Source organism: Xiphias gladius, chromosome 20 (genome assembly GCF_016859285.1).
Source record: "Xiphias gladius isolate SHS-SW01 ecotype Sanya breed wild chromosome 20, ASM1685928v1, whole genome shotgun sequence".
Lineage (NCBI taxonomy): Eukaryota > Metazoa > Chordata > Actinopteri > Istiophoriformes > Xiphiidae > Xiphias > Xiphias gladius.
In genome coordinates, this window is record NC_053419.1 from 22,359,887 (window position 1) to 22,380,127 (window position 20,241).

Consider the following 20,241-nt stretch of genomic DNA (forward strand, 5'->3'; position numbering starts at 1 on the left):
TGGGCCCTTTGTTTATGCCCCATTTTATTCATGCAATGAATTTATAACTTAGCCAATAAAACTATGGCTTTACAATTAGTCCAACACTTGTTTACATGCTCGCGCAGACGTTTTTGTTCAAAATGCCCCTGCAACGTAGTAAGTCACATCTTGACGGTGGCGTTACGGCAGCAAAACAAATTGACAAGCGGCAGAGTTACGAAGACATCGAGATAAGTAAACTGACGTCACAGGGTTGTCACTCATGACAAAACCAGACTTTTTAAGCGCTGCTGTTGGCTGAAAGCTGGAGAGGCCGTCTGAATGCGATCCAAACCTTCTGATACAACAGATCAATAAGCCGTAGACAAATACAGGACACTAGGAAACCATCTGGAAAGCTCGCGCTGCTCGCATTAATTCAAACAAAGGATATTGTGGGTGACAGGGACCAGGAGAGTGGGATTTAACAGACAATAATAATCATAATAAAAATACACACCCCAATGCCCTCCCTTGGTGACAGGCCTGGGTACTTCAAAAACCTGATCATGACCAGAATACTTGTGCACATGTAAACCCACTCATTGTTTGGGTCTTACCAAAATCCTTAATGGCGACTAATTCAAATCGATCAGGGTCAAAAAAAAAAAAAAAAAAAGGAATAAGTAGTAGGAGAAAATACATTGACATGTATGAGATGATGGCTGCAGGACAGACACTCCGCAGAAGGTGATGGATTATTTGGATCTCAGTTTGTTCTTACTGCTGAGCTTTAGCTCCCTCGGCAGTATCCCTCCGCTTATCTGCATGTTTCAGACTTCATCAGTTAGTTCACTGATTCAACAGGGAAAGTTTCTGAACAAAGACTGACTGAACTCAGAATTTGTTTGAGTTACTTTCAATATTTTCACTATTACATTTGGTATAAATCCTCATTATAAACAGGTTGTTAAGAGTCTGTTCACCAGATTACAACTACCCCATCAAAGTGTTGCTTCAGCACCAGTTGTATTTATATATTACATATATTTGGACAAAGGCATAAACATGTATCCAAAGGTTGTAATGTAGAATTTTGTGTGAACAGTCGCACAGATTAGTGCCCTCAAGGAGGAAGTCATAATTTCTCTTAGTGCTTATTTTACTTCCCGCAAAGATCATTTGGGAATTTTAAGCTTTCCTTATCTACTTCCTGTCTCTTGACAACAGCATGCAGGGACCCCCTATGGACAGGAAGCTCTTAAAAAAAGGAGTTTTTGGTTAGAAAACAAAGGACTGTTAAATGATGGAAATATGGTCCAAACTGAGGGTAAGTACAGACTTTGGTTGACTATATTAATGGCAAGTTCTGGGAAGTACAGAGGTTCATCATTGTTTTCACACTACAACTGTATTTGTACACATCGTTCACTCTTTTGGCTGCTGTTCAATGTTTATATGGATCCCACTCATAAGTATTTTTCAATACACTGGCATATTTATCTATTCTAAATCAATATTATATAAATTTGAAAAGAAAATCTTAGCACAAGGTCCGCTTACATGAAACTGTCCAGAGCTTTCAGCCTTTTACCATGTGACCCAGGCTGTACACTTTAGTTACTTGATAACAAACCATGAAATATCTTCATAACAAACTGCATCCGCTTATGAAGGACACAAGATGTGGCAGAAAGTTTTGGAAAATTTCCAGTAAGCGGAACCAAACTGCTATTTCCAAGGTCAATGACAAACTCATTTGGGTTTGAGAATATTTTTTAACCTGCAGCAAAGAGACATGAAAACCTGAGGAAAAAAAAAAAAAAAAAGTTTAAAAAAGGAACAGTTCGCCTATTTGGAAAACATGCTTATTCGCGTTCTTGCGGAGAGTTAGATGAAAAGATCGACACCGCTGTCACGTCCAACTATAAAGGCAGCCAGCCGCCGATTAGCTTAGCTTAGCACAAAGACTGGGAACAAGAGGAAGCAGCTAGCCTGGCTCTGTCTAAAAGGTAACAAATTCCTCCAGCCAGCTCTAAAACTCATTAACATGGGAGAGCTAATTTATTTAATCTGTACAAAAACGGAAGTGTCAAAACGACAACTCATGGTTTCACAGAGGTCTATGTTGGGACTGTTTTTTGGGAAGGCTAGCAGTTTCCCTCTGCTTCCAGTCTTTATGCTAAGCTAAGCTAACTAGCTGTAGCCTACACGTTCAAACTTACAAATATAAACCACTAATTATCATTTTTCCATCTTTTTTGATAGAAAACTTGGAAGTTTCAATGTAACAAACGTGCGATTTTAAGTTAATTTCTTAAGTGTAGCTTTTATGCTGTGTCCCCATGAAATACGTGGTTTAATTTTCCATTTTATCATTAAATATGTCAACCTTCACCTTTCGTGACAGCTTCTTGATCAGAGAGAAGATCTTCTGACTCTTGTGAGAAACCTTTAAAAAAAAAAAAAAAAAATCATACTCCATCATGTAACTTTATTCATCTTAGAAAAAAAGAAGGATTTTTGGGGAATTTTACCTGAAACGGGGAAGTGTAAGCGAATAACCTAAAACCATTTCTAAATTATTTTAATTTGATGGGTTAAGTAAACATTGACCTCGATTATAAGTTCTGAAAGTATCAATTAAACAATTTAAACTTTAAACAGACAAACATATCTAATTACATGGAGAATAATAAAAGAAAAGTTCATTTAATGTAAGTTATGAGATTTTACAGTAAGAATGAAAGTAAAAAGAGGGATTTTTTTTTTTTTTTCTTTTTTAATCAGGACTCACTTTCTTTTTGTTCATTTGTTGGCACAATTGCAATTTTTACTTTAAAGGCTGACAAAGTTAACTTTTTGTAGCGTCGGCTTCACCTAGTCACAGTCCAGAGCGTCCTTTTCTCCAAACTTCAGTCGCTCATTCAGTGGTTCTGTACTTAAATCAGCCTAAAATCAACACGTTGTAGCAGCAGATTCACATTTTAAAATGGCCACCCACAACATGGAACATCTCCAACATCTCACCATCATCTATCTGTCATTCACACACCCCCACACAGGCACATGCCGTATACATCATGATGTATCTGTGCACTTAGCCCTGGACACCATTATTGCTACTTCAGGCGATTTTTTTGGACCACACACACCAAAACGTCAATCAGAGCATATCCTGTAGCCAGGCAGCAGCTTATTTCTGTAACCCCATCTGTGTAACTGGCACCACAGATAAATCTTATCACCCTTAATCACACGTATCCTGTGTGGACCAGCCTGTTATTCCACTCCTGCTGCCATATTAGTGAAGCCATCCACTCCGTATTATCTATCTGCGATGGGAAACAGTAAAAATGGTTTGTCCCATGATATCGGAGCTCAGAATTTCAAAAGACTGAATTAACAGCGAGATAATATGTTTTACATGGTACATTAGAGTTGTATTTTAGGCTTGTTGTAGGTGACATTTTCTAAAAGAGATCCTTTTGCCTCACTAACCACTTAACAAAACAGGAACGGACTTTTTTCGCTTCTGTACTTGGCTGTTAACGGCTTTTTATTCAGGTTATATTATTTATCACAAGCAAATTTGCACTTCTTCCTTCTCGTTGGACAGACTACAGGAACAATACTGAACCCTGAAGATGATCCACATTAGAGGATATGTCTGATGATATTCTATATTTTTCTTCAACTGCGAACGAATCTCATGAAAAGGCCAAAACCAACTATGAATTGAACGTACTAACAAGTATGAGCCACAAGTCACACTGTTGCACTGGGTGACAGGTTCCTTCATCACCATGAACACACACACACACACACACACTGTAGTTTATTTAGACTCAGTCCCTAACACACTGTCCTGCTGCCCCTGATACTCACTACAGCGCCGAATGTGGATTAATCCGCCGCTGAAAACAGTCCCCAACAAATTCACTATTCCCTCCTGTTTGAGTAACGTTTGCTAAAAACTACAGTGCTCAGCTGTTTTAGGAAATTACTGAGCCTTTTCAAATTTTTGAAAGCCTCCTCAATTTACTTTTAGCGCCTAAAACATTTGCACACTACTGTGTATTCTATTCCATCTATATACCATTCTAGTTACGTATTTTATATTTGGAACAGCTTTGGCATTTGTCCCCTATTCATTTTTTTTTTTTTTTTTTTTTTGCAGCGCATCCTTAAGCATCAGCAGTGCAGTTTCCGTCCAAATTTAGCAGTAATTTTAACCAAATTTCTGGAAAGTCGGTGAAAGAAAACGAATATTAAGAGACCGTCTTGATAAGCAGCTGGTGGCGCTAATGCTCCAGTCAAAGGCTATTAAACCACTATAGAAGAGGGTGCAACAAGATTTGTCAAAAAGGGCCCCAGTCAAACGACAAACGATAGAAAACCATGTAGAAATCGCTCCACACAGATGTGATATTTTCGTTTTTAAAGGGGAAGGTTAAGTAACATTTAAACCACATGCGTCATATAAATCATGATTTATTCGATAAATCTTTTTCCATTGCACTGTGTCGCATTTTGCGTTTATTGATGCACCAACTTTCTCTAAAACTATTTCGACCTATTTGTGAATTCCAAGCGTTTCAGCTCCGGTTTTAATGTAATACTACGTAAAGGCAGGTGTACGACAACACACGTATTTATTCAGGAAAAGTCGATTTCACACATTACATTTTAGATTAACTGAAGGTATCGCTGAATGGAAACTGAGACCCTGGATCTACTGCTCTGCTGACCCTGGATCAGGAGAGCTGTAGATCACTGCTGCTCGGTTTGGAGGCAGAAATATGAGGTTGGACGAAGCACCTTGGTGAAGATTACTACACTGCACCAATCATCCATCACGCTCGGGCCTGTCCTTGGAATATATAATGTGGTGATAATCTGATCCAGTATGCAAATTAAGTCGCAGTGGGGCCGCTGCAGGGAGAACTGTCCACCTGCCCCGCAACACGAGTACCCGCTAACTACTGATCTGCTGTCAGATTACAGTCCTCGGTGGCTTTAAGGCAGAGAGGAATGAAAACTGGAACAACTGGGTTTAAAAAGGCTTTTACTTAAACGGTTTTTGTAGACAAATTAGTTTACCAGCAGCGCTACTTGCAGGTTCCTGTCAACACACTGTTTTCTCTGTTTTCAGCAGCTCCCTTTCTGATCCATGTCGGAGCTGGTGTATGCACAATCACTGATGCACCGTGACTGTCACACCAATGTAGGTAATAATACGGGGTGTCTGGCACTGGTAGGACCATGTGAACACACACATGCAGAGATGTTTGTCGTTGGGGGGGGGGGGGTCATCATGAGGGCAATGTTCGGAAGCCATTTTGTGTTATTTCCTTTGCCCCCTTTGACGCCAGACGAAAATCTGCCTCTGATAAATATCAGATAACGTTTTAAATGTGACTGGCCTGTGAAAGAACCATCAGACTTTAGCTTTCTTCCGTTTGAGTTTAAAGAAAGAGAGATTGTGTCCCTGAAAGGAATAGTTTGAGATTTTTGGAAAGACGCTTATATTCGCTCTCTTGCCGCGAGCTGCGCGAGATGTAAGACTTTATTCATTGTCATCAAGGTGAAACTGATTTCCATTTGCCAATTTCTTCTACTATTTTTTTTTTTTTTTTTAAAAACAATGTGATGTTGCTAAATGTGACACTTTTTCCTAGCGGACACGTAAATTATACCCTCATTCTGTACAAGTATAAAGGAAATACACCAGCAAATGTGTTCGAACGACCCCTGCGTACGTTCACTTACTTGCAGCCCAGAGAAGTATAATTCCAGCTTTAGATGAAGATATCAATACCTCTCTCTTCTCTGCCCCTAAATACATGAAGCTACAGTCAGCAGCCGGATAGCTTAGCACAAAGACTGGAAGCTGGAAGATACTGTGAGTGGCTAACGGCTGCAGCGTTTTAGTTTAACAGACAAATATGAGTGGTTACTTGCTCTTGTTCCTCAAATCACCAGATGAGACAAACACACATAATATTTCCATCCTGCTTTCTACACCGTTTTTCACCGTTGCACCTGACTGGAGAATTAGCGCCACAAACTGTTTATCTCGACGAACCGACTCCTAATATTCACATTACGGTAGTTATGTGAATATTAGAGAGTTAAAAATTATGTTTAAATGTAGTTTGCATTTTCTGTTGCTTTTGAAACCTACCCATAGTGGCCCATAGAGTGTTGGTGTAGTTTATTTCTGGGAACTGGAGGGCAAAGCAAAAGTACCCCTAGATTCTGAGACATTGCATCAGTCCATGCGTACATATTACTGAAAATGAAGTATTCTTATATAAACATACATATATAACCAAGTATTATTATCTGTTCATGTACATAACTTACTTACTCAGCAGCAATGAATTGCCCAACTTTCCTTTTTGACGGTGATAATCTCATTTTTTTGCACAAAAAAAAAAAAATGAAAATGATGCTAGGAGAACAATTTGAAAGATGCTACAATGACAATGATTATCTTGTTGGAGTGCAACCGTCCTGGTTGCCAAAGCCAATAAACTCTGATAAATTTGGAGCCAGTGCAGTGGAGCAAACGTCTTTTCACACATCCGTATCAAACATAGGCCAAGTAGTATCACACCTCAACGTCTTTTCTGGGGCTCGGATATCAGCTTATTATTTCATCATTTCAATTACCAGCAGAGTTCAACAACCTGTGAAAAGATTTCCGTTTCCAACCATACAAGACCTTTTGTGTCTATCAAGATGCATCATATTTATGACCTTTTCTTAGAGGATGAAAACACCATCAGTCTCTTTTCTCTCTCATCGCTCTTTCATCTGCGCCAACGAGACTCTGTGTGGGTTCGGTTGTCGTTTCATTTTGAGTCCCGTGGCCCGTAAAGTAGGAAACCTTCATATTCACAGCTTTAAAAGGGAATCCAAAATGTCACAAGCAGAAGCGATTGCTGTCCATTAAGTTTTCATAAATGTCACAGCCGACGAAACAGCCAATAGCAATTAGGTATTTCCTGAAAGGCCATCTCTTCACAACAAAATCCTTCTTACTGAAGCACAGCAAGAGAGGATATGGTGAAACTCCAACACAGTTCATGTAATTATTTTGGCAATTTCCATTTAAATAAGTAATTATATTAAGATATTTTCTCCTGATGTACAGCTATTAATTGATTCAGTTTCTCGTGTGTTATGTGGAGCACAAAGGGGCTTTTTTTTTGTATGTTTCTTTACCATATGACATTGCTTTCAAAATACTGGTTGGACCTTTGATCAGCATAGAAAGTCCAATAGGTATTTTGATGGATTTAGAAAAGTTGCTCCGTTCAAAAACGGTTACTCTCAGGACAAAACTTGAGCAATGACACTGAGGGTCAGTTACACAAGAGGCCGGTGTGACTGATCAGTCTCTCGCTTGGACAGATGAAAATATCCTCTCCCGTCTCTTAGCAACAGAGAGGTCCTCGCCGCCTGTTGATTGGCATTAACAAGTGCTGCTGATAGTGAGGCTCTTTGGACCCTGTATTAAGTATCATCTCTTCACTGGGAACATTTTCAAATGTGATTGGTACTTGAAAAAAAATACGAACAATTTGGTAGAAGGAATGGCTCATTAACACACAAGTGCGGTCAACTTATTGTAATCAGATCTATTTTTTGCAGAGAGCATGCATGGTAACACTTTACTTTAACCCTCCCTTATTTAGCGCACGCTATAATGTACATGTAAGCGCATAAGGAAAGTGTTAATGTATACTATCAGTTTATTTAATAAACACTTATATCTGCTTACAATTACATCATAGTGTGTTACAAAACATTTATTAGATGATATATGTTACATAGTGCATGGATGGATTACTGAACGGGCCTAGCAGGCTCAGGACCAGGGGCCCAAGGACAGCAGATGGAAACAATCCGCATCAACCTACGCAGACTTCTCACACTGAGTTTCTTCGTAGCACCATGTCCTGGAAGCGTCTTAATTTTACTACTGCGAAACTTCTTGATAACATTACGAACTGTTGAGACAGGGATTTCAAGATCTTTGGCGACTGCCTCGTAGCCCTTGGAAATGTTGTGTTTTTCGATAATAGCACTTCTGATGCTCTCAGACAGCTCTCGTCTTCGCCATTGTGAAAAAGAAACTGCAGACAATCGGCCCCTTTTTATGCAGTAAAACCATCATCCATTGGTTAATTCAGGTCGCGTGAACACTGAAAATTAAGCACAGGTCATTTGTTTTTTCATCTTGTTTGAGAAACTCATTTAAATTCATCAAAAGGGAGCCAATAATTGTTTCAAGTGTACATTTTATGTCTATTTTTTATTTCACTATATGAAAGCATTTTTTTGTTGTTGTTGTTCAGTAACTTGGGACATTTTATTAAATATTCTGATTATAAAAAATTGGTTACTTTGCATATATTTCTGAAGATATTCTAAATTCTGTACTTAAAATGCCAATAATTTCAACCAGGGCTGTATCTCCTTTGGTGAAATACCACGGAGGCTCCCCTAAGGGTTGGGATGTCTCTGTTCCCAAATGAAAATTTGAGAGCTCTTATTGATATTTATGACCAGTGTTTATGATTAAATGCTAATTAATATCTCCAGATCTTACGCCTGAGCGGTGTCTTCCACATCGTCCTTATCAGATGATTAATAGTTGCCATTTATTCACCTACCTAACAAGCCCGGGAACCCAGCTTTTAATAGAATTAAGAGATCATTTCACTCAAACCCATTACCATCTGAAAAGAAGCAGCCTGAATTTAACATCAAAATTGCCCCTCTTGATAACGTTCGACCTCCCTGCAATAATTCCTTGCCTCCCGATGTAAATGTGTAACGTAATCCCCCTGCAAGATTTATGATAAAGAAAAAATAAAAAGGGAATTAATACATTAAAGTTAATTTATATGCCTTTGTTAAAGCAGAGGAATTACACCTGAGGGTATCTATTACCTTTATACTATATTAAAATGTGAGGGGCAGTTAATTAATGTGCTTTACTAGACTATATCTGCTATCTCAAGCTTAGTGGGCTGTTTAAAGATTGGTGTTAATGTTTGACCATGTTAATTATCTGCTAAGTGCACAGCAGGATCTGGTGTAACCGGGCCTCCCCAGTTTGTCTGCATGGCAAAATTCACTTTTATGCATGTTTTTAATCAGTCCAGCCCATTTACAGTCAGTGGTGCAGTCTGACATTTGCTTCTGCGCTAAGTAAATCACAAACTTGTTTTACTTTTGAAAATATAAAAGATGAAATAAACCAGTTAAGAAGCTACACTGGCATCTTCAGAGAGACACTGAAATCCATGTGGTGCTATTAAAAAATATCCCAACTGCAGGGGATTTTCACACACAACAGTCTCTAGAGTTTAGTCAGAGTGGTGGAAAAAACAAAAAACCTCCAGTGAGCAGCAGTTCCTAGGACAGAAACGCCTTGTTGATGAGAGAGGAGAACGGCCAGGCCGGTTGGAGCTGAAAGAAAGGCTGCGGTGACTCAGGTAACCGCTCTTTACAACTGTGGTGAGCAAAACAGCAGCTCAGGGTGAACAACATGTCCAACCTTGAGGCGGATGAACTACAACGGCAGAAGACCAGGTCAGGTTCCACTCCTGCTCAGCCAAGAGAAGAAATCTGAGGCTGCAGTGGACACAGGCTCACCAGAACTGGGGAGTTGAAGACTGGAAACACGTAGCCTGGTCTGATGAATCTGGATTTCTGCTGAGGCAGCAGATGGTAGGGTCAGAATTTGGCATCAACAGCATGGATCCATGGACCCAACCTGCCTTGTGTCAACAGTCCAGGCTGGTGGTGTTGGTGTAATGGTGGGGAATGTTTTTTTGGCACACTTTGGGCCCCTTAACACCAGTCTTTCATGGTTTGAATGCCACAGCCTATCTGAGTGTTGGTGCTGACCATGTGCATCCGTTTATGGCCACATTTTACCACCTTCTAGTGGCTACTTCCAGCAGGATACTGCACCAAGTCACAAAGCAAAAGTCGTCTCAAGCTTGTTTCAGGAACACGACAGGGAGTTCATCGGACTGCAGTGGCCTCGGCAGTCACCAGATCTGAATCCAGTAGAACACCTTTGGTATGTTGTAGAACAGGAGACTGGCAGCATGAATGTGCAGCTGACAAATCGGCAGAAGTGATGTGATGCAAAACAATCTGCTTCCAGTTTCATTTTGGCCAATTTTTGCAGACTCTCTACACATTTAGCACCTTTTAAAATGTCTTTACCCCACATACTTGATATAGCTGAGTTTGTGCTAAAAAAGGACAAGTCAGACATATCATTTTGTCAATTTAACAATGCATAAAGCTGCCAATATTTTCACTATTTATACACAAATACAGCAGAAAAACGTAAGAACTAAGACTATAACACAGTCTGTTTACACATAATGTAAGAGTTTTCACAAAAATCACTGAAATAATAATTCAATGTTTTAAAAAAAAAAAAAATCTAATAAAAACTTTTAAAAATGTAATGGGCTTTTTTAAGATGAGATACTGAAAAAATCAAAATCAAATTTCAACTTGTTTTCTAGTCTCTACACGATATGTAAGTACAGTTATATTACTATTAATAAAACAAGCTCATTGTATTGATGATGGATAAACGACTCGGATGTTTAATTTCCTGAAACTATATATTTTTGCATCTCCACGACTCTAAATTCTGAATGCAGGATGCTTCTCTCATGTGCAACATTTGTTTTCTATCACTGTGTTTTTTCACCACACATCAACTAATACTGAGTGACAGTCCATTTAAAAGCTCGGTGGACCACATTAGGTTCACTTGGAAGACAGGTGGAGGCGATCTGACCAAGACCATTTAGGCTGATAGGAAGAAGCTGATGGAGAGCCTTGGGGGATAAATGAAATTACTTATTTATAATTCACCATGCTCTTTTATTTAGGTATTTTTTGCAAAAATATTTTTTAGCTTTAAATCGCTTGTTTAGCCACTTTCATTGTCTCCCCTTACTTTCCTGCATTGATTTTACATCTCTTTTATTGTATTGATTTTTAACTGTTAATTCAACTTATGGCCAAGGGACACCACAGCACTGGTGCATTTATAATGTCGTCGATTAAAGTTATAATTCTTCAGTCCTGGTTGACTGGACTCTGAGGTGTGCAGCCTGTCACCTGCAGCTCTTCATCTAACAGCTCGCTGTGGCTGCTCCTTCTTCTTCCATTATTCCTTGCAAATATTAAATATTATTCATTTACAAAAAAAAACAAAACCCCACTGTCTTGTTTTGTGTTGACGAATGGTGCAGCTGGTAAAGGCGTGGCTAGTTTTAACCACATATTTGCAGCTTAACTAACACTCAGCCAAAAGCAGCAGATCAATGGCCTCTGCTTTGAGTGATGTAAACTTGTGATGATATTTAATTTCACCATTAGCGATTATGGTGGATACTATTATTCTTTTCATATAGCTTAAACTTTCACACTGTTCTCTAGAGCCAGCCATGGTAAGAGGTCATGCTGTGTACAGAAACTGCTAATGAGAACTCTCTGTGGTGGAAAAAGGCTGAGATAAGTCTGTTTTCGTTGAAAACATGAGGCGCGCTCACATTCCTACAGTACAAACAGACACGGTAGAAGTCTTTTTATTTCCATTCATTGGTATGCCATGTTCATGTCTGTTGGTATCTGTCTATTATTTATGCAAACTATGTATAGCTCCACACGTGTGTACATATGTATTTGTTCATGACCGGATCAGAGCCTGTCTATACGTAGCTCAGCTAAATGACTCTAATTATTGTTATTATTCTCAAGCTGCAAACAACTAATGCATGTTTTGTTCCCCATCTGGACCCAGACTGCACACAACGGTGATTTTCTCTTGTCTGCTACCCTTTGTCTGTCTCTTTCCGGCTACCATCTCTCACACAGGTTTTCAAACGGTGAGGAGAGTCAAAGCGGGGCTGCGAAGGGAGAGACATGGCAAGGATATTACATGAGGTGCGACTTACACTTTCTGAGGACATCATTATCGCCGATGTGCTTTGCAAATCAATGTCCATAAATCTGATTAGAGATCATGGAAAAAATAGGCTCCTTATACCTCCAGAACTTGCCTGAGAATTATCATGTTAAGTTTTCTTCGGTGTGTGTGTGTGTGTGTGTGTGTGTGTGTGTATATATATATATATATATATATATATATATATAAAAAAAAAAAAATCCAATGATAGCTGTCTGTACATCCATGGGTACATTACAAACATGAACTGCTAATAGCCAGTTTGCCAAAATGTAAACAAATACAGGCAAAAAACAGGGGTACTACATACAACGCAGGTCCTCTGGCCAGAATCAAACTGTGGACGTTGCGGTTATTTAGTATGTGATTGTAGTCCACATCTAACTCACCGGCTTCCATGGAAACATTGTACTTACGGTCATTATCTCCCAAAGCATTATGTGAACTGTAGGGCAAAAGCTTAGAGCATTATTGTCCCCCAAACGGATTACGCTATTCCAGTTCAAATGCACAGGCCCACTTTAACAACCACCAATCTACCTCAAGGGTCAGTGTTTAGAAATAGCCAGTTGTTTATAATATTTACATTCTACAACTTTGCACTGACTCTCTACACTGTTTTGTCTTGTTTCTTGCACCCTTTTGTCCCATCTTTTGCAAGGTTTTGCACTTGTTTTTGTCCTGGAACCTTATGTTCTTTTACTATCTTTTGCACCCCACCTCTATTTGCACAACCTCCACTGCCTTTGCACATTCATGTCCAGTTCCCCTTTAAGTGGTTAGTTTAACATGTCTCATCTGCTTATCACTAGTGTACATAGTTGTATTATGTTATTATCTGCTCGTTATTATTTATTCTTTATTCTGCTTATTATTACTCATTCTTGCTTGTTATTTTATGACTAGAAGTATTTTAGTTTTTGTCTGACTGTTCCCAGTTTGGGAAGGCCCAGTTTTTCTAACATATATAATAATAACTCCAGCCCCTTCCAGTGCAAACATCCCTACTTCCTCTAGTCCTGTGGCAGACTGGAGGAAGTGGCCAAAATCCTGTGTCTTGTTGTGCTAGATCTTGGATTACGGCCCTCAGTGTCTTTTAGAGGAAGTAGTGATGTTTAAGCTGACAGATGGACTGTGAAGCTGCCAGCCTCCGTGGGGGTAGATTTCTTTGTGAACTCCAGCTCTGCATAGCCCTGTGCTGCCCTCTGCTCTCTGATTTGTTTTAATCCACCCGTTTATGTTGCAGGTGAGTTTCATTGTTTAGGTGGCTGGTGACTATGATGAGCATGGGGCATCATGTGTATCTTCCTTGCCACAAATTATACACATACAAATGAAAGGCATTAGCCAGCTGCCACAACCTGCCAGAAACAAAACGACATTGTGCCTGTGTGGGTGTGGGGGGGGGGTTGCCGTACAGTTGTATAATGCATTAAAAAATAAAATGGTGTGCTGGTGAAGGCTTTTCATATTACAAACATCCTTGAAAAATTACTTGTTTTGCCAGATAGGCTACCAGGAAAATTCTTTTTTTTGTTGTTTTTGTTTTTAAATGAAGGGAGGGCTAGTTTTTGAAAATGTGCATCCGAAAAGGGAAAGCATCGCTACTAAAAGGTGTCTGTTACACCAAGTATGGAATAGCATCAAGAATATAAAGTTTGCATCAAATGCCTGGTGAGATTCTTAGGCTTGTTTGCTTGTTATTTGATAGCATAATCCCTGATCTAAATTGGGAAACTTTTCTGGCTTGGGACTATATTTTATTCAGGCAAACATATTATTTTTATTATCTTATTTAACACTTTTTTATCAAGGAGTTTTATTATTTGGCTCTGTGAAGTCGTAGTTAAGCACAGAGATGTTCTGACCTAAAAATTAAGTTCAGCATGCTAACATGCTAATAGTTACAATGCTAACATGCTGATGTTTAGCAGGTTTAACTTTGGCTATGTTGACCATCTGAATACAGCTTGTTAGCATGCTTACATTTGCCAATTAGCACAAAACACAAAGTACAATTGAGGCTGATGGGAATGTCGGCAGTTTTGAAGGTATCTGATCATAAACCAAGTACTAGACAAATTAAAATATTGACCTGATGGCACGAGATGAAAAGTCAGAGGATCACCAAAATCATTAGGAATCAAACTTTTGGGACCATGAATGTCTTTGCAAAATTTTGTACCAGTCCACCCAATTACTGTTAAGATATTTTGTTCCAGCTGACCGACAGTGCCATCCCTAGAGCTATGCTGCTAGCGTGGCCAAAAAGGGTTAAAACATATAATAACCTTTAACATATATAGCTGAAACTGAGGTACCAAAAGATGTTAAACAATTGTCACAAAAGGAAAAATCTTGTGGCCTTCTCCAGATGATCAGTACTTTCTTTGCGTAAGGACACCCAGCAACTTAATTTGGCAAATCATCAAATTTGCCATTTGTGCCTGTGTACATACATGTGTGCATCTGTGCATGTAATTCATAATGGACCGTCCATGTTTGGGGATGTTAATTCACACTCTGCAGAAAGAGCGCGAACCAAGTGTCTCTGTGAGTGTAAATGAACATTAACAATAGTGACCATGTGGCCGCAGCGGTGGTGGTAATTGATGAATGGGATGTTTAAAGAGCAGCATATGAGCGAAGAAGAGAGGACCCTGAGGGAATACTCCACACCATTGTAATCAAAGACTTGATAGTGTCCCCACCTTTGACTAATGGTGCAAAAACGAAAGCCTCCTACAGCCTGCCTATTCAGTTCTTCCTCCAGAGAGAGGCCAGCAGGGTGGGAGGGTAACTTCGGTCGGATCATTTACAACAGCCCAACCTTCCTGTCACTCAAATACAGGTGAGATACCTGAGTGTGAACTCTAAAGGAATGGTAACTAAAACTGAAGCCTGTTTTTTTTCTGTCACTTTACATCCTTTTCACCTTTAGTTTACGTAAAGCTCTCTCGTTTGGAGACGAGATTGCAATTTCCACTGGGGATGGGAGGACTTGTAAAAGTACCGATACAGCAATGTAAAAATGTACTCCATTACAAATAAAAGTCCTGCATTCAAATCCTGCTCAAGTAAAAGTACTGATACATTATAAGGAAAATGTACTTAAAGTATCAAAGGTAAAGTTATTGTTTTGCAATCAAACGTCCCGTGCGACAGATATCATATGTGACATTATTACATTGTTAATACTGATGCATGAATGTCTAAACAGCGTTTTACTGTTGTAGCTGCTTTAGGTGGAGCAAGTTTCAACTACTTTATATACAGTTACATAGTTTAGTCCATGCGCTCCCAACCTAGAGTTTGGGCCCACTCCAGAGGGTCACAAGAAACTCCCCTTCATGTTTTTTTTGGTCTATAAACAATAATTTAATGTACTGTATATTATTATTTACAGTTAGTATTCTCCTAAAAAAAAAAAAACGCTACTGAACATCAATTAGAGATAAGGCGGTATGGTATTATTAATCCAGAATTAACTAACACATCTCTATTATTGGAAACTTTAGTGGCATTTAGTGGACACTTTTTTTCTTAGACACTTAATGTGGAAAGCCAGATAACCCTCTCCATTATATGTTATTTGCCAAATTGATATAAAATGCAGGAAAAATAATTCACATTTTTTTAAAGGTTTTATTTTGTTTTGTTTTGCTTTGGGTAAAGAACCCTCACGCTTCTGAAACCACACTGAAACCCTTGTTTGGAGGTGGGTACCTGTTCTGTGGCTGTTGATTTATGTAGTGGATATGAAGCCATTCTTCACAGGCGAAGTTGGAGGTGGAGGTGGAGGATCTGATGAGGGATGGAGGCTAGGAACGCTCTAATACAAAGACAGCAAACACACAGAGACACACACGTTAATTAATGACACTGTACAAAATCAAATGAGTCTCATTTATACATTATTAGAGCAACTACCACAATGACATTCACACTGTCCTCTAGAGATGCTGTTACATTAACAGAACCATTATAACAAGGTATGAAAACTGTGACTCTGTATGTAGCTGTATGCCCCAGCCGCATGTGCTCTTATGTATAGAGAGCATCAGTAGTGTGTGTGTGTGTGTGTCTTTATTCAGCAGCAAAAGCAAAATCAAGCAAGTCAAATCATCAATAGTACATATATAGTATATATATTATACCTGCTGCTGCTGATGCTGAATTGAGGCCAAGATGCAGAGTTTATTTAAAAAAAAAAAAAAAAAAAAAAAAAATCAATATATTGGCCAATATTCGCTTAAAAAAAAACAAAAAAAAAAAAACATAAGTAACATAACCACAAATATTTGATAAGTATCCCTTAAAATCTGGTTACAGCAGCAATGAATGTTTGTCCTATACAGGATATTTTACAATCAAAAATTTTACTTAACAGTTTAGCTAAAGTAGTTAGCTTTGACTAACTACTTCTTTTCAACTAAAATATGTTAGTTGAAAAGAGAAAAGTATGGCTCAAATATAAAAAAGACTAATTAACTGTACTGAATTATGATTAAAAGTTAAATAAAATAATGCGCCTGAATCATTAAATTTTACATTAAATTATTCCTTAATTTTGCCTGTCGCACTTACCAATTCATCTTTATGTATTAATTTACTAGTTCTCAATGGAAACCAAAGGAGAGCCTTTTCCAACTATTATGTCAACAGACTGAATCCAATCCAATAAAAAATGCATTTTCAAAACGAATCTAAGATTTCTTAACGGCAATTTCTTCAAAATTTACTTTCATACTGATATGGCTGTGTTAAGCTAAAATCAGCTCAGCAGATGTATCAGTCAGGCGTTTACATTTATTTAATCACGTGAAATGACAGTGGCTAGCCGACAAACTTAAGTCCAATATTCACTGTTTTAGCTCCGTCTTTGTCTCCACCAACTCCTGAGGGAAATATCTGACTCCTTAAAGGCTCCACTGTGTTCACCTGCTAGTCTCTAACTGTGTCTGTCGGCTGTTTGCTGCTATTTGAAACGAGGATTATGAAAGCGCTGAGACTAAACCAAAACAGTACTTATGGGCATTAAAAACCGAACAGTACTTTGTAAGATAAAAATATTGATTAGTTCAGAAAAAGGTAACCACAGGAATTTGTGGTGTAAACTGCAAACTTAACCTGTAGAAATATAATTTAGGATCTTTTATTCACTCAGTTCTTAATCAGGCCCATGAATATATGAATTGGGCAAAAGGCTTAAATATGACACAGTTAAACACAGTTTGTGTAGTAATCAGAAATGGCATACAAGTGTGCAAAATAGGCGCGAACATCTCAGATAATCAGTACAGATGAAAACGTGACAAACAATATAAAAAAATATCATGAGGCAATACACACTGGAAATAATTAAACAAAAATACAATAAAAACAAATAAGTTAAAAATAAAAAAAATTAAAGAAAAAGGTCTGAAAACAATCAAATCAAACAATAAAATAAAAGAGAAAATATAAAAAGTAATAGATAAAATAAAATACAGCACCTCCAGCACCGAAGCACAAGCTGCGGGTAATCTTTCTCGTTTCATTAATTAAGACAGCTTTAAATACATTTAAAGTATAATAAAGTGTAAAGTAGAAAATTAAGTAGATATAACAGGTCTTACTGAGTTTTCTGATGACAAAACGCTAACTCTGGACCTTGTTTTATCTATTCTATAGGTCTTATATTACATCGACCTGCACCGTGTGTACCAAGCAGTTCATGCTGTCGTTTCTAAGACAGTGCCACAATGTAAACAAGTCTGTACACACAGTAGCTCGGTCACCTTTTTCCTCTTAAATGCCACGGCAGTGCAGGCCAGGAAACACAATCCAGCACACACATAAATACATGCTCACGCCATTACAAATGTATGGCATTACTCCTGCACACGGTGCGCTCGTGTGGCCTTTTGCAGGCGTCCTCGGAGACGTGGCATTGACAAACCTACAAACAGTAATTGGGCCATTATAACTCCCTGCGATGGTATTGATTCCACTGTTTTTAGGTGCAGGCGGGTAATGGGTGTCTAGACAGAAGGGTTCATATTGCAGGCTGTAGGGCCTGTGTGGTATTAGATACAGTAATCTTGATGCTGTTCATGATTCAGGTGTGTTGTTTTGTGTATTTCGGTATCGGAAATGATGAAATTAAGTAGCACATCTGAGCACTTATTGCACAGTATTTCTGTGTATTGAGAGCAGATTCCTTGTGCTGTGCGCTGGTATTTCCAGCATGGAAGGACGCTTGGGGCAAACTTATAGACTGAGAAGAACTGCATATGCAAAGGGAAGGAGAAATCATGAAGATGGAGTCCTTTTCCACAGTCCAATTATCACCAGAGTTAAAACTAATCCCAGCAGCCACGAGAGCTCACTGACTACATCTGTTCCGGGTTGCCTCCGAACTTTGAAAATCCTGTCACCTGGAGAGCAGAGAGCAGGCGCGAGGGATCTCATCAGAGCCTTGCTGCTGATCAAAATCAAATGTTACGGGGCCTGGGTTTCCATGGCAATAACGTGCTGCCCCCTCCATGACATTTGGGGGTTCAGATGCGCAGGAGTTACCCACCTCCCCTCCTCTGCTGCCTGCCTGCCTGCCTGCCTGCCTTCTTGGTCCAAACGTGAGCAGAATAGATGAGTAAGCAGCATCCTGACCACCTTTTCACCTTGTGTGAATCTACAGAGTTGTGTGCACAGCTCTCCCATGGGCTGCACACTGATAGTGTCGGTCCACAGAGAAATGCTGAGGCCATCGATTGCTTTCTCCATGGGGGCACAATGTGCAACCCATGAGCCCACAAAATGTCAATGGATATGAATTGTGCAAAGAACTCTTGATCCCCTAATTCAATATTGTAAAGCTTCACAAAAGGTCGTACTGTATGGTAAAACAACAATGCCTCAAAACAGTCATTTTAGTTTGATAATATTACATTTTTTGCACCATTATTCCTAATTTTATATTGTGATGTGTTGCAACATTACATACGCAAGAACTACATAAAAATATACAATGGAGAGAAAATACAGAAAAACCTGCTGGAAATAAAGGAAACACAAAAAAAAAAAAAAAAAAAAAAAAAATCCAAAACCGCCATGACCTCTCATCCTCCAGCTGTTGGAAACGTGGGGGTGAGACAGCAGGGCCAACCGAACACTTTTAGTGACTAATGACTAATTCTGAAAGACTCACTCAAGAGACCAAAAAAAAACCCTCGCTAGCCAAGCAACATTAAAACTACTAACAACTCATAATAATATTATTAACACACACTGTGAAATACTGCACTTACACTGGTATTCTCTCCATTCAAAAAGAATATTTGACGTAATCAACATGTAACTGTCTTCTCCTAATATAAGACGACGGCCACTTTTTTTTTATTTTTTTTTTTTTTATATCCCAAATGTAAATTTCCAGAAAAAAATATTGTCGTATACTCAGGGATGCGGAATCACTATAACGCTCTACGTTAACGGATCGTTAGTTATGCTCCACTGACACGCTACATTAGCATGGCTAACTAATTTAGCAACAGATAATCTCCAAGCATGCGTTTTATAGCTGCTTTCGGCGCTAAACTAAGGGGAAGAAAACGTTAGGGCTGTTGTTCATTTACTTGCGAGAACTGTCATTATGACTGTTTCACAAATAAACGTAAAATCAAGTTTTTCAATGGCCTATAGCCTACACCACTCAACTCGCATCGGTAGTGGCGGCTTCGACAAAAAAACCAGGACAGGCTGACATGACTTCTGTCAGTCTTACCTAGGTGATACAAAAGGGGAAATGAGGAAGCATGGTTTATAATCATTTAAATAATGTATTAAAAGTGATAATGAACACGTTACCATGAAGAGAAAAATCAACAAAAAAAAACGACAAACGCCGACTCCGTTCTGCTCTGCAGCGGTCAGCTGTTGAGCCAACAGTAGAATCGCAGCGTTCTCTGGTGGACAAACCATACAGTAGTGACACTGGCAACAAAACCGCTCACGCGCCCTTCTTTGACCTTCCATTTTTTAAAATTTCTTGTAACTCGTCGGCCATTAAAAGCACAGCTACAGATCTATCTGCAATTAGCTTAAAATCGACCCGCCAATGTATTGGTTGGGCTGTACTACAAATACAGAAACGTACTAAAACTACAGAAAATACAACAAAACACAGAAAAAAACGAGTAAATAAAGAAATGCGCTGCAAATGCAGACAACCTTACCAAATGCAGAAATTTGCTCCAAATTCAGACAACAGAATA

At 38.8% G+C, this 20,241-nt stretch overlaps 1 long non-coding RNA gene across 3 annotated transcripts in view; it reads right to left on the reverse strand.

Annotated features, from left to right (window-relative positions):
- The window catches only part of LOC120806379, a 45,824-nt gene that overhangs the window by 9,562 nt on the left and 16,021 nt on the right, over positions 1 to 20,241 (reverse strand). For all 3 annotated transcript variants that reach the window (XR_005709691.1, XR_005709690.1, XR_005709689.1), the window contains one exon: positions 15,713 to 15,818. This is a non-coding gene — a long non-coding RNA (uncharacterized LOC120806379). The remainder of the gene's footprint in view (positions 1 to 15,712; positions 15,819 to 20,241) is intronic.